We start from the raw sequence: 16,056 nt of genomic DNA on the forward strand, positions 1-16,056 counted from the left end.
TATATTAAATTTTACTTATTCAAATTACTATGTGATTTTTGTCTCCTAGTGAGACTCAGACTAGTTTGCACATAAAATAGTTTCAGAATTACTGACACTCCTCTGTGAGAGCCATAGAGAGAAACAAATGTACTAATGAACTACAATCTTTGCATACAGTCTTTTTCATCTTTAGTCTCATAGTGTCCAGTCAAATTATTGTTTTCCAGAGTTCCTTAAGTTAGATTATTTCTTCCCTGCCTGTTCCATGTGGTTATATTTATTTGTAATACACAGGTTCCTTATTGTTGGTGCTCTCCTCTGGGTTCTCTTCTAATCCTGGTGGATTTGAATGATTTATTTATTTTGGAAGTATGTGACCTGTTACCCTGTTCCAAGAGTCCCAGCTACATAAAAGGTATAGGTATTCTCAGAGAAGTGTTGAGGCACCTCATTGTCACTGCCTGTTCCCATTTCTTCCTTCTTTCCATCCAATTCTCACTCTCCCCCCCCCCCCGCCCCGCAATCTTCAATAAGGAACCAGCCTTTTTAGCATTGGGTTTAGTCTCCCTGGATTTCTTTTGCCAATTAGTACATGGGGGCCCATACTAAATCTTCTTAGAGGGAAAGACTTAGGTTTATATTCCACCTGTCCTGCATTGTTTGGATCCCAGGGTGAACCCATCCCGAAGCTTAATAAACAAAAAGAAATATATGCTGGATCTGATGACTTAAAATTATGCTGGAAGGCAAACTGATCATTTATATTAAACTGAAACATTTGGATAACTTTTAATTTCTCCCCTGCAGCCATCCCACTTCTTGATATTTAATCTCAGGGGCAAAAATCACATTTGTTCACAGGTAAATCTGTATCATTAGTTTTGATGGTGAAAAAGAAACAAAAAAGGAAAACAGAAACAACCTTAATGTTTATCAATAGAGAAATGGCTAAAAACATAACATGGAATAGCCAACCTGGCACCTTACACAATGCAACAAGTTTGTTTGTTTTAACCAGGTAGAGCTATGAGGAGCTTAGAAAAAGCACTAAGCTGTATCAGTGACTGCGAGGGAGCTAATCATGGAATGGTAAGTATGGTGTACTACAATACCATGTATGAAAAACCAACTGCACCACATACTTTATGGACATGTATAAAATAAGAAAAAGGTTTGGAAGCATGTATAGCAAACTGAAAATGTAATTTCATTTGATGGGGTGGGGAGACAGATTTTGGGGGTAAGGGTTTCAAAGGAACTTTTATCTATAATGTATTCATTTTTTCAATATTAATTTGTTCACATATTATTTGTATAAGTAAAAATAAAAAATACACAAAATATTGACTACATTAAATCTCAAAATCTATTATGGCAGCAGGTGATACATTCAAACATTCAGTATTTGCCTTTTGTACAGAAAATTCTGGAAAATGACAAGCCCTTAATTCTCCCTCTTCCATAAAATGTAAGAATACTTTCCTAAATGTTGCCTGCCACTAAGGCTTGTTATCTGCTAATAGAACCAAGTGATGTAAGAAAAGCAATAATCTAAAGTCTGGATTTACAGTGAATGCCATACACCTGGCACCCGCACTGGATAGTTAGTTGACTAGTCCTGCTCTGTCACATGAGATTGTTGAAATGCAAAACCCCACTTCTCCCAATGTGCACCGTCTCTGCTTTGATTCTTTTCTTTGCGAAACTATAGGATGCATGTTTGACCTGAGGAAAGCAACTAACTAATGGCTAAGGAGAGAGTCCAGGTATCCCAAGGCCTTTGCTTTCTATTTCCACCATTTGATAACTGAGGTAAGAAAAGAGACCTAACATTCCCACATTGAGGCTGTTAAATATTTACTAAAGACAAATAGTATATAAAATACATTCAAATTTGCATTTATATTATTTTCTTCTGGAGGAAAATAAAAAATAAAACTAGAGTTTTAACCTTATTTTTTTAAAAGCTGAAAAAGAAAGGATTATGATGATAGCTGAATAAGCCACTAGTCAAAGACAGAGACACAAATACAATTAGTGTTTTGGGCAAGTCGCTCTGAGGATTCTTGACTAATCCTAAAACATCCAGAGGCTTCACATGGAGAGCCCCATCCCTGCCAGGACACAGAAAGGCACTTCCTGCCATTGCTTTCTGTTTTTTGTGTAGTTTGAGTTAAGACCATGCAAAATAAACAAGGGAATTTTGCCCAAGCATCACATTTCTTTCTGGAAGGAAATTACTAAACTCATTTTTTAGCTACTCTGTTTGGTGTATATTTTCTGGTATTTTAATTCTTAAATCCCCCAGCCCCTCTCCTGCCTTTTAGAAAAATTACTTGTGTATTCTAGCTTTATAGACTCAAAGCTATACCTTTTTTTTTAATCCTCACCCCATAATATGTTTATTGATTTTAGAAAGAAAGGAAGGGAGAGAGAGAGAGAAACATTGATGTGGGAGAGAAACATCAATTGAGTTCCTGTTATATGTGCCTTGACCAGCGATCAAACCCACAACCTTTTGAGGTATGGGATGATACTCCAACCGACTGAACAACCCAGCCAGGTCAAAGCTATGCCTTTTATTATTTTAAATGTTTTTTATAAAATTTATTTTATTTTTAATTTTTAAATTTTTTATTGTTATTCTATTACCGTTGTCCCAATTTTCCCCCCTTTGTCCTCCTCCACCCAGCCTATCCCCTGCTCCAACAGTCATTCCCACCCCATTGTCCATGTCCATGGGTCATTCATACATGTTCTTTGACTAGACCCTTCCCCTTCTTTGCACCATTATTACCCTCCCCTCTTGCCCCTGGCTATTGTCAGTCTGTTGCATTTTTCCATGCCTCTGGTTCTATTTCGCTCATTAGTTTATTTTGTTCATTAGATTCCTCTTATAAGTGAGATCATATGGTATTTGCCTTTTACCACTTGGCTTATTTTACTTAGCATAATACTCTCCAGTTCTGTCCATGCTGAGGCAAAAGGTAGGAGTTCCTTCTTTCTTTCTGCTGTGTAGTATTCGATTGTGTAAAGATACCTCAGTTTGTTGACCCACTCATCTACTGATGGGCACTTAGGCAGTTTCCATCACTTGACTATTGTAAATAATGCTGCTATGAACATAGGGGTGCACACATTCTTTTGAATTCTTTTGGGATTCTTATGGTATAATCCCAGCAGTGGAATTGCTGGGTCAAAAGGCAGTTTGTTCTATGTTTAGTTTTTTGAGAAAATTCTATATTGTTTTCCACAGTGGCTGCACCAGTCTGCATTCCCACCAACAGTGCACTAGGGTTCCCTTTCATCCATATACTCTCCAACTTTCGTTGTTTGTTGATTTATTAATGATGACCATTCTGACAGTAGTGAGGCTATAGCTCATTGTGGTTTTAATTTGCATCTCTCTGATGGCTAGTGATGTTGAGCATCTTTTCATATGTCTAAGGACCCTCTGTATGTCCTTCTTGGAGAAGTGTCTGTTCAAGTCTTTTGCCCATTTTTAAGTGGATTGTTTATCTTCCTGGTGTTGAGTTGTATGAGCTCTTTATATATTTTGGAGATTAAACCCTTGTCTGGTGGATCCTTGGAAAATATGTATATCTATACAGTCAGTTCCCTTTTCATTTTGATGATGGTTTCTTTAACTGAACAGAAGCTTTTTAATTTGATGTAGTCCCATTTGTTTATTTTTTTCCTTTATGTCCCCTGCCCTAGGAGATATATAGGTAAAAATATTGCTACATGGGATATCTAAAATTTTACTGCTTGTGTTTTCCTCTGGGATTTTTATGGTATCATGATACATTTAAGTCTTTTACCCATTTTGAGTCTGTTCTGGTGTATGGTGTAAGTTGAAAGTCTAGTTTTATTTTTCTGCACATACCAGTCCAGTCTTGCCAACATCATTTACTGAAGAGGCCATATTCACTCCATTGTATGCTCATGCCCTCTTTGTCAAATATTAATTGACCATAGAGACATGGGTTTATTTCTGGCCTTTCTGTTCTGTTCCATTTATCTAAATGTCTGTTCTTATGCCAGTACCAGACTGCTTTGATTACAGTGGCCTTGTAGTGTAGTTTGATATCAGGTATTGTGATCCCTCCTACTTTGTTCTTTCTCAAGAATTCTAAAGCTATTTTGGGTATTTTGGGGTAATTTTTGGTTTCAAAAATTTTTTGAAATATTTGTTCTAGATCTGTGAAATACACAGTTGGTATTTTTAAAAGAATTACATCGAGCCTAGAGAATGTTTTGGGTAGTATAGACATTTTAATGATATTAATTTTTCCAGTCCAAGAACACTGTATATATTTCCATTTATTTGTATCTTCCTCAATTTCTTTCTTCAGTGTTCTATAGTTTTCTGAGTACAGGTCTTTACCTCCTTGGTTAAATTTATTCCTAGGTGCTTTATTTTTCTTATTGCTATAGTAAATATGATTGTTTTCTTAGTTTCTCTTTCTGACAGTTCATTATTGGTGTACAAAAATGCCATTGATGTCTGAATATTGACTTTGTAACCCACTACATTGCCAAATTCGCTTATTAGGTTGAATAGTTTTTTGGTGGGGACTGTAAGGTTTTATATATACACTATTGTCATCTCAAGTGATATTTTTATTTCCTATTTGGTTGCCTTTTATTTCTTTTTCTTGTCTGATCACTATAACTAGAACTTCCAGTACTATGTTGAATAAGAGTGGTGAAAGCAGACACCTTTGTTTTATTCCTGATCTTAAGGCAAAAGCTTTAATATTTGTCCATTGAGTATGATGTTGGCAGTAAATTTCTCATGTATGCCTTTATTATGTTGATGTATGCTCCCTCTATTCCTATTTTGCTGAGAGTTTTTATCATAAATGGGTGCTGGATTTTATCAAATGCTTTTTTGGCATCTATTGATATGGTCATGTGATTTTTATTTTTCATTTTGTTTATGTGGTGTATTACAGTTATTGATTTGCAAATATAATACCATCCTTGCATCCTTGGGATGAATCCCAGTTGATTGTGGTGTATGATCTTTGTAATGTATTGCTGAGTCTGGATTGCCAAATGTTGTGGAGAATTTTAGCATCTATGTCATCAGAGATATTGGCCTATAATTCTCTTTCTTTGTTGTGTTTTCACCTGGCTTTGGAATTAGGATAATACTGTCCTCATAAGAAGAGTTTGGAAGTCCTCCCTCTTCTTGAATTTTTTGGAATAGTTTGAGAAGGATAAGAGTTAGTTCTAATTTAAATGTTTGGTAGGATACACATGTGAAGCCATCCAGTCCAGGGCTTTTGTGTGCTGGGACATTTTGATTACTGCTTCAATTTCTCTAGTAGTTATTCATCTATTCAAGCTTTCTACTTCTTCTTGACTGAGTTTTGGAAGATTGTATGTTTCTAGAAATGTATCCATTTTGCCTAGGTTGTCCAATTTTTGGCATATATTTGTTCATAGTAATTTTTTACATTCCTTTCTGTTTCTGTGGTATTGCTTGTAACTTCTTTTGTTTATGATTTTATTTAGTTTTCTTTCTTTCTTTCTTTCTTTTTTAACATATTTTATTCATTATGCTATTACAGTTGTCCCATTTTCCCCCTTCACTCCCCTCCTCCCTGCTCACCCCCTCCCAACCACATTCCCCCCTTCAGTTCATGTCCATGTGTCATAAATTCTTTAGCTTCTACATTCCCCACACTATTCCTGCCCTCCCCCTGTCTATTTTCTACCTACCATCTATGCTACTTATTCTCTATATCTTTTGCCCCTCTCTCCTCCTCCCATTTCCCTGTTGCTAACCCTCCATGTGATCTCCATTTCTATGGTTCCACTCCTGTTCAATTTGTTTGCTTAGTTTGCTTTTGTTTTAGGTATGGTTGGTACTAACTGTGAGTTTGATGTCTTTTTTTACTGTTCATATTTTTTATCTTCTTTTCCTTAGATAAGTCCTTTTAACATTTCATGTAATAAGGGCTTGGTGATAATGAACTCCTTTAACTTGGCCTTATCTGAGAAGCACTTTATCTCCCCTTCCATTCTAAATGAAAGCTTTGCTGGATAGAGCAATCTGGGATGTATGTCCTTGCCTTTCATGACTTGGAATACTTCTTTCCAGCCCCTTCTTGCCTGTAAGGTCTCTTTTGAGAAATCAGCTGACATTCTGATGGGAACTCCTCTGTAGGTAACTGTCCCCTGATCTCTTGCTGCTTCTAGAATTCTCTCCTTCATTTTTATCTTGGGTAATGTAATTATGATGTGCCTTGGCATGTTCCTCCTTGGGTCCAACCTCTTTGGGACTCTCTGAGCTTCCTGGACTTCTTGGAAGTCTGTTTCCCTTGCCATATTGGGGAAGTTCTCCTTTATTATTTGTTCAAATAACTGTTCCACTTGCTGTGTTTCCTCTTCCCCTTCTGGTACCCCTATAATTCGGATATTGGAACGTTTAAAGATGTCCTGGAGGTCCCTAAGCCTCTCCTCAGTTTTTTGGATTCTTGTTTCTTTATTCTTTTCTGTTGGGTTGTTCCTTTCCTCTTTCTAGTCCCTTCCACTGATTCGAATCCCAGTTTTCTTTCCTTCACTATTGGTTCCCTGTGCATTTTCCTTCATTTCTCTTATTGTAGTCTGTATTTGTTCATCTAATTTATGATCAAAGTCCACCAATTCTGTGAGCATCCTGATCACCAGTGCTTTGAACTGTGCATCTGATAGGTTGGCTATTTCTTCATTGCTTAAAAAAATCTGGCTCTGGGGCTTTTAACTCTGTTTGAGCCATCTTTTTAATTTAATTTTATTTTTTTCCTTTGGTCTGGTCGTGCCTGTTACGTATGAGAGGCAGAGCCTGAGGTGTTCACCAGGGCAGGGCACCTCAGTTGCTGGGTTGTGATGTTTATGTGGGGGCGGGGTCCGAGAGGGAACAATGGTGCCCCCTCTGCTCTCACCAGGACTCCAGTCCCCCTTGCCACTTCCCACAAGCAAATTGGGCCCCTCTGGTGCTGGCTCCCAGGTGGGTGGGCTTGTGCACTCTCTCAGACTCTGTGGGTTTCTCCAAGGAGCCTCCTGTGAGGCTGAGAGAATCTCCCGGCCTCAACTTCCACAGGTGTTTTCAGTCGGGGTCTTTAGGCTTTGTTTCCTGGCGCTGGGTCCCTGGGTTGCTCGGTCTGTGTCGCTGCCCATTTTTGCTTAGTTTGTCAGCACGCGAATGTGTTGCTGCGGGCGGCCATTTGCCTTGTGTGCCTTACTGGGTCTGCTCGTTGCCTCCCACGCCCATGGTCTGCCACCGGTCTGTCAGCTGCCCCTGCGCTTCTGGGGTCTGCCAACCGCTGTCTGCGTCCTGCGTGCCCGCATCTGCCAGCCACAGATTTTTCCTGCCAGGACCCCTCGACCACTCCCTGTAGGCCTCCGACTGCACCCCTCCTTACCTGGTCTGGATGTATGGTATTCAGACTTCCATTTGGTTCATTTCTCTCTGTTCTGGTTGTTTTTTGTTTGTAAATTCTTGTTGTCCTTAGTTTTGGTTGTGCGAGGAGGTACAGTGTGACCACCTGTGCCTCCATCTTGGCGGGAAACTGTTTATGATTTTATTTATTTGGGCCCTCTCTCTTTTTTTCTTGATGAGTCTCATTAAAGGTTTGTCAATTTTGTTTATGTTTTCAAGGAACTACCTCCTGGATTTATTGATCCTTTGAATTGTTTTTTAGTCTCCATGTCATTTAAATCTGCTCTGATCTTGATTATTTCCTTCCTTCTCCTCACTCTGGGCCTTGTTTGTTATGATTACTCTAGTTCTTGTAGATGTAGGGTTAGGTTGTTTATTTGCAATTCTTTTTTGTCTTCTTTAGGTAGGCCTGTATTGCAATGAACTTCCCTCTAAGGACTGCCTTCATTGTGTCCCATAGGTTTTAAGTTATTGTTAGTCCATTTTCATTTGTTTCCAGATACTTTTAACTTCTTTCTTGATCTCATTGTTACCCCATTCATTATTTAATAACATATTATTCAATCTCCATGTGTTTGCATGTTTTTCAATTTTTTCCTTGAGTTCATTTCCTAGTTTCAAGCCATTGTGATCTGAGAAGATGCTTGATATGATATCAATAATCTTGAATTTGTTGAGGCTTGTTTTATGTCCTACCATATGGTCTATCTTTGAAAATGATCCATGTGTGTTTGAAAAGAATGTATATTTTGCTTCTTTGGGGTGAAATGTTCTATAAATATCAGTTAAATCCATTTCATCTAGAGTGCCATTCAATGCCACAATATCCTTTTTTGGAAGATCTATCCATCATTGACAGTGGGGTCTTAAAATCTCCTACTATAGCGTACTGCTATCTACATCTTTCTTGAAGTCCTCCAAGATTTTCCCTATATATTTAGGTGCTCCTATGTTGGGTGCATATATGTTTACAAGGGTTATATCCTCATTCTTGGACTCCCTTAAGTATTATGTAATATCCTTCTTTTGTCTCTTTTGTGGCCTTTGACTTGAAGTCTATTTTGTCTGATACAAGAATTGCCAGCCCACCCTTTTTCATGTCCATTTGCTTGGAATTCTTTTTTTCAACTCTTCATTTAGTCTGTGTAGATCTTTTGTTCTGAGGTGAATCTCTTGTAGACAGCACATATGCAGATTGTGCTTTACTTATCCATTAAGCTACCCTATGTCTTTTTAAAGTATTTTTTATTGATTATGCTATTAGTTTTCTCAATTTTTCCCCTTTATCCCCCCTCCACCCTGCCCCCCCAACCCTTGAGCATTCCCCTGTGCCTTAGTTCATGTCCATGGGTTGTACATATAAGTTCTTTGAGTCTTGTGTTTCCTATACCATTTTTTATCTTTCCCCATCTATTTTATGCCTACTAATTATGCTTCTTCTTTCCTGTACCTTTTCCCCTCTATTCTTCCCTTCCCCCTCCCCACTGAACTCCCTCTGTGTGATGTCTATTTCTCTGATTCTGTCCCTGTTCTGGCTGTTTGCTTAGTTTTTGTTTTCATTGTTTTTTCTTTTCTTTTAGGTTCATTTGTTGATAGTTATGAGTTTGTTGTCATTTTATTGTTCATATTTTTTATCTTCTTTTTCTTAGATAAGTCCCTTTAATGTTTCATATAGTAAGGGCTTGGTGATGATGAGCTCCTTTAACTTGACCTTATCTGCCCTTTATCTGCTCTTCCATTCTAAATGAAAGCTTTGCTGGGTAGAGTAATCTTAGATGTAGATCCTTGCTTTTCACGACTTCAAATATTTCTTTCCAGCCCCTTCTTGCCTGCAAGGTTTCTTTTGAGAAATCAGCTGATAGCCTTATGGGAACTCCTTTGTAGGTAACTGTCCCTTTATCTCTTGCTGCTTCTAGAACTCTCTTCTTCATTTTTATCTTGGGTAATGTAATTATGATGTGCCTTGGTGTGTTCCTCTTTGGGTCCAGCTTCTTTGGGACTCTCTGGGCTTCCTGGATTTCTTGGAAGTCTATTTCCTTCACCAGAATGGGGAAGCTTTCCTTCATTATTTGTTGAAATAAGTTTTCAATTTCTTGCTGTTCTTCTCCTCTGGCACCCCTACAATTCGAATATCAGAACATTTTGGGTTGTCCCAGAGAGTCCTCAGCCTCTCTTCATTTTTTTGGATTCTTGTTTTTTCATTCTGATCCAGTTGGATGTTTATTTCTTCCTTTTGTTCCAACTATTGCTTTGAATCCTAATTTCCTTCTTGTTTAAGAAACTCTTGGTTCCCTGAATATTTTACTTTATTTCATTTTGGGTATCTCATTTGTTCTTTCATTTTTTGACCAAGCTCAAATCAGTTCTGTAAGCATTTTGATTACCAGGGCTTTAAATTCTCCATCGGTTAGGTTGGCAATTTCCTCATCACTTAGTTCTGAGGTTTTGCTGTGTTCTTTCATTTGGGCCATATTTCTTTGTCCTGGCGCACCTGCTAAGTTGTAAGGGGCAGGGCCTCAGGTATTCACCCAGGCAGGGCAACTGTGCTGCCTGTTGGGGAGGGGCCAGAGAGGGAATAGTGCAGCTCACCTGCTCATCTCTAGCTCACTTTCCAACAGACTCTTGAGTCAGATCATCTCCTACCACAGCAACCGTAGGCATAGACCACAGTCAGCTCTGAGTCTCAGTTTCCCTCTTTAGTCAGTTCCTCCTTCACAGCTCCATTGAGCTAAGCAGTCAGCCCCACCCCTCAGTCACCTCACTGTGGTTTTTCTGAGTTGCCTGCCCCACAGAGTGTCTGCCTTATTGGTCTGGTTGTTCTGGCTGATTTTTACTTTAATTTCTTGGTTGTCGGAGTTCCATGCAGTTTGATTTTCTGGTGCTTCTGGTTGTTTATTGATTTTAGATTGGTTGTTATCTTCCTTTTGGTTGTGAGAGAAAGCAAAGGGTTTCTACCTACACCTCCATCTTGGCCAGAACTCCTACCCTATGTCTTTTGATTGGAGCATTTAATCCATTTACATTTAAGGTTAAGTGTTTGTTCATTGCCATTTTTTCCCTTTGTACCTGTGTTCCTCCCCCCCCCGCTTTTTCTCCATCTTCTTAATGTCCCTTTAACATCTCTTGCAATGCTGGTTTCATGAAGGTGCATTCTTTTAGCCTTCTTTTGTCTGGGAAGCTCTTTATTTCACCTTCCATTTTAAATAAGAGCATTGTTGGGTAGTAGTTTTGTTGCAGGCCTTTGTTTTCTTTACTTGGAATATTTCATGCCACTACCTTCTGGTTTGTAGTGTTTCTGTTGAGAAATCAGCTGATGGCCTTATCAGAGCTCCCTTGTGTATTTGCTAGCCTTGCTGCTTTAAGATTCTCTCCTTGTCTTTAAATTCTGCCATTTTAATTATGATGTGTCTTGCAGTAGGCCTCTTTTGTTTCATCTTAATTGAGACTCTCTCTGCTTCCTAGACTTGCATGACTTTTTCCCTCACCCAGTTAGGGAAGTTTTCTGTCATTACTTTTTCAATCAGGTTTATTATCCCTTGCTCCTTTTCTTCTCCTTCTGGTATCCATATGATGTAAATATAATTATGTTTCATATTGTCCTGAAGCTCCCTTAAACTATCCTCATTCTTTTTGAGTCTTTTTTCATTTCATTGCTCTGACTGGGTGTTTTTTTTTCTACCTTGTCTTCCAACTTGCTAGTTGAATCCTCTGCTTCATCTAGCTTGCTTTTAATTCCTTCTAGTGTATTCTTAATTTCAGATATTGTATTCTTCATTTCCTTCTGGCTCATATTCATAGTTTATATGTCCTTTTTCATGCTGATGTAGTTCCTGCAAGTTCCTTGTTGCTCCCATTGAATTCCTTGTAGTTAGTTCTCACTTAGTTCCTTGAGCATCCTTATAACCAGTATTTTAAACTCTATATCTGATAGATTGCTTGCCTCAGTTTCATTTAGCACTCTTTCTGGGGATTCCTCCTCTCCTTTCAATTGGGGGTTGTTTCTTTTTCTCCCCATTTTAGGTGACTCTTTTTGTTTGTTTCTGCATATCAGATTGGTCTGCTTTGACTCCCTGTCTTTGTGGGTTGGCCTTCTGTCGTAGAAGATATGTGGGAAGCAGTGGTACAATCTCCTTGATCTCCTGAACTGGATGCTCTTGGGATGCCCTTTATGCCATTTATGTGGGCTCTCTTGTTCTTAGTGTGTTTTGGTTTGTTGGGTCATTCTTTGGTGGGCATCCCTCTCACCAAAGCAGGGGTTTTTCCCTCCATCTGGCTGACTGAAAGTCACACTGCCTACCACATTTGTATGCTGTTGTGCAGGTGCTACCAGAACAAAATGAAACAACCTAGGAAATAAAACCCACACCTGCAAAAATACCCTCCAACCACAACCACACTAGCAACAACAAATGAATAAATATTAATAAGGGTGGAAAGAGATTAAGACTATTATATGAAAGGAAAAACAAATATGAGATGACTAACAGAAAGAAAAATGACTTTGAGATGGTAAAGAAAGGAAACATAATAAGAGTAGGGAATAGAAACCAGGTGAAGATAGAAAGAAAATAAAATTTATAATGTAAATAAAAAAGGAGGGAACAAGGCAACATGGAGTAAGAAAAGGGAAGAGTATAGTATGATGTTTAAAAAATTAATTTGAAAAATAGGATCAAAATTGAGGAAAAGCAATCACCATAGCAATATCAATGACAAATGAACAAAGATTAATAAAGGTGGAAAGCTATTAAGAAGGAAAAAAGAAAGAAAAAAGATTATATTTCTAAAGGAAAGAGAAGTGATTTCAAAAGGATAGAAGGAGCAAAAATAATAAGAGTAAGAAATAAAAATCAGGCCAAGGGAGGGAAAAATGAAATTTAAAATGAAAAAAAAGGGGGGGCAGGAGGAAATCATAATGGAGAGGGGAACAGTAAAATTTGAGATTTGAAGTACAAAAATAATGAACACCTAGAAATAAAATTAAAGAACTGCAACAACATACACCATTTCAATAACCAATGAGCAAAGATTAATAAAGGTGGAGAGAGAATAAGGATATTATAAGAAAGGGAAAAAGAATGTGAGATGACTAAATGTCAAGAAAAATGGTCTTGAGAGGCTGGAGGGAGGAGAAATAGTAAGGGTGCAGAATAGAAACAGGATATAGAAAAGGAAAAAATAAAACTTAAAACAAAAATAAGAAGAGAAAGAAAGAAGGCAAAATGGAGTAAGAGATGGGAGGAGTAAAATATGAGATTTGAAATAAAACTAAAATAAAAAAATAGTGAAATAATAGGAACATACTTGAAGAAAAAGAAAAAAAATGTTAAAAAGCTATGCCAGCCCTGGCTGGTGTAGCTGAGTGGATTGAGTGCAGGCTTCGAACCAAAGGGTCACTGGTTCAATTCCTAGTCAGGGCACATGCCTAGATTGCAGGCCATGTCCAGGTCCCTGGTGGTGGCCACAGGAGAGGCATTGACACATTGATATTTCTCTCTCTCTCTCTCTCTCTCTCTCTCTCTTTCTCTCCCTCCCTTCCTCTCTTTCTAAAAATAAATAAATAAAATCTTAAAAATAATTTATGCCAGAGAAAAAAAATAATGCAAATAATAAGGAAGACCATGGTGGAATTCTTCTCAGCAAAGTCTAGTGTGTTTCCACTGCCTTCTGTTTCTGGCTCAGCTCTTATAATGTCAGATAGTGTTCTAGTCTAGCTCTAGGCAGCCTGTTTGAGGCTACAAGCGATCCACAGTCTATGGTTGTCCCCTTCAGGCCTGGCTGGTCTTCCCTGTTCTGCCCTGCCAGCTTTCCATCAGCACAAGGCCCAGGAGTGGCTCATCTAATGTCCAAGAACACTGCAAATACCACTTCCATCTGCCTCCAGAAGAGGCCTCTTGTGCAATCGGGGGAGGGTGGAATCCCTAGGTCACCCCTGGGAGGCACTGTTCAGTCTTCAGGGAAGATGGTGGGAGTGTTTCCCCTCCCCTCCCACCACATATTTTGGTTTGTCCAGATTATTTCCAGTAACATACAGTTTCTGAATGAATTAGCTATCCGTTTCCTATGTGGGGCCAATCTGTGTAAAATGGTCAGCTTTTTCCTGCTTGGCGCTGATGGCGGCTCTGTATAAGAGCCAAGGCTGAGTGGAACCCTGAACTCCCCTTGCTGCACCTGTCTCTAACGTCTCTGCTCTACTAGTTTCAGTGGATCAGGGCCCAAGGAAGCAGTGTAGCTCATGGTGTCTGACAGTAGTTCAGAAAGGGGCCTTTTAGAGCTTCTCTTTCTTTCCTGGTGGATATGCGTGGAAGAAGGGGCACCTGAGCCTGGCCTCACTGATGTGCAGAATCTGCAACCCTGCAGGTGGGGGTTTGGCCCACCTGCAGGGTAAGGAGACCTGCCTGGCTGCAACTATCTCAGACACTCTGCTTCTGGCCATCCAGTCACCAGCCTGCCACTCTCACAGGAGACTTGGACCTGAACTCTCCATTCTGCACAGACTTCTGCTCACCTTCTGTCGGGTCCCACTGTACCTTCACCATGCCACTTTCTGTTCTTCCTGCGCAGCTGGACTCAGTGAGAACCAACTGTGCTTTCACTCTGGTTTCTTCATTGGTAGAGCCACTGCACACACCAGCATGGGGTCCGTGCCCTGCTGTTCCTCAGCTCCCCTTTTAAAAGTCTCTGTGTGGCACCTACACTGTAGTGCTAAGCCATGAGCCAGATCTCCACACCTTCCACCTCCCCAAATAGCAGTCTCTCTCAATTAGGGCTGTGGACAGCCTGCCAGTGCCTCTAACAGTTTTAGAAGAGAAAATCTTCAAGAGGTTGGCTCTGCAGCTATGGATGTGCTGCTTGCTGTGTGTGTGTGCAGCCTAAGTACTTTGTGTATCCTTCCAAGTCTCTCCAGATTTGGGTTGGGGATTTCCTTGTGTGAGACCAGGGCCACTGCTGCAGGAACAGAAGAAACCACTAAGCTGCATTTTCTGTCTGATCTCTAGTCTACTGCAGGCCCCTCACACAGGGCATTTCCCCCTCAACTTATAAAATCTCTCACCAGATGGTACAAAGCATCCTCTGTATTCCTTGGCTTCAAAAATTCATATCAGCTGAGATTCCATTGATTGTTCAGATCACCTGTTGGAAGATCAGCTGAAAATCTGTGCTGGGAGCACAAGCAAGTGGGTTCAGCTTCCACCTGAAAGATTGGGCTGCCATCTTATCTCTTCTCAAATCTATACCTTTGAAAATCTCTTCTTGACTTAGAAAATTAACATGAACAGAGCAAAGGAATCCTCTTGAGTGAGATTCAACTTCCCTTCATCAAGTGTAGATCATGTAGACACCTGGAATCATGTTATTTTATACAGTGAAAAAAGCAGGTTATGAAGTAGCATGGGTGGTGGGATTCCACTTGTGCAAAAGGCATAAATCCTCACGTAGAGTACAGGGTCTGGCACAAATAATGCCCCCCTTTTTTAGGTACCTGGTAATCTATACCAAATCTTTTATTACAAAATCATAAGCATGTAATTCTGTAATGTAAAATATCACACTCAAGCACCATATGACATTTTAGGTGAAATGTTCAAATTGCTGTCCCTCTGGTGTGAGAGATTCACGTACCCCACCAACCACACTCAATGGCATTACTTCTGCTGGGCCCTGTATATCTGCAGAAATAGTAGTATCTCGGGGTGGTGAGATTGCTAGTGACTAATTTCTTTTTCTTTTTACTTTCTGCATTGTTTAAATTTTAAGTATGGAGAATATATCATTTTCATAATAAAAAGAACATTTTCATTTTGAAACAACAACAGAATATGACTGGAACAGGAAAAAAATGCAAACAGGAATAGTAAGATGCATCAGAACTGAAGTTAACACTGAAAATCCTCATAGTCCCTATTGCTATCCAGCTCTCAATTCATCCCCAGGCCAGGCCACCATCTCTTTTGGCCTATTCCCCTCCTGAAGCATCCTCTCTGGTCTTCCTGCCTACCTTCTTGCCTTTCAATAATCCATTTTCTACAGAATTATCATTCTTAAAATGAAAATCTGACCTGTAGTTCCCCCCATGTAAAACTTTCAGTGGCTTCCAGTCAGACTGAAATAAAAAACCAATTTCCTTGTCCCAGCCCACAAGGCTCTGCCTGTTCTGGCCCTTGCTCCTTTGTTTCCTGCCGCTTTTCCTTTTGCTCAGTTTGCTCCTAGTTCTTGGAGCACTCTTTCCTGCCTCAGGGCCTTTGCACTTATCTGTTCCCTGTACTCAGACAGATCTTCCCTCCACTCCTCACATGGTCAGCCTCTGATGCTCAGAATCTGGGGCTTGGGGCATGACTCTGCATTTTAAATATGTCCTTCACATGATTCTCATGCACACTCATGTTTGAGAGTCCCTGTTCTAAAGCCTGGCTTTAATAAGTATTCAAGGGGCAGGGAGTTCCAGAACAAACTTCTGACAGATACCTGGAATGCTATTATTCCCTGTTCTTTGTGAAGCCATATGGATCCTCTGGGCCAAGATGTTCCTCAAGAAGAACCTGGGTGTGTCAGCTCACAGATGGATGAGTCTTCCGAGTCTCAAAGTTCATCCACCGAAGGCCACGATGGCCAAAACTTTAGCTAGAAAGATTTTTTGTATG

Source organism: Phyllostomus hastatus, unplaced genomic scaffold, assembly GCF_019186645.2.
Source record: "Phyllostomus hastatus isolate PE091 unplaced genomic scaffold, TTU_PhHast_1.1 phas_contig_16, whole genome shotgun sequence".
Taxonomy (NCBI): Eukaryota; Metazoa; Chordata; class Mammalia; order Chiroptera; family Phyllostomidae; genus Phyllostomus; species Phyllostomus hastatus.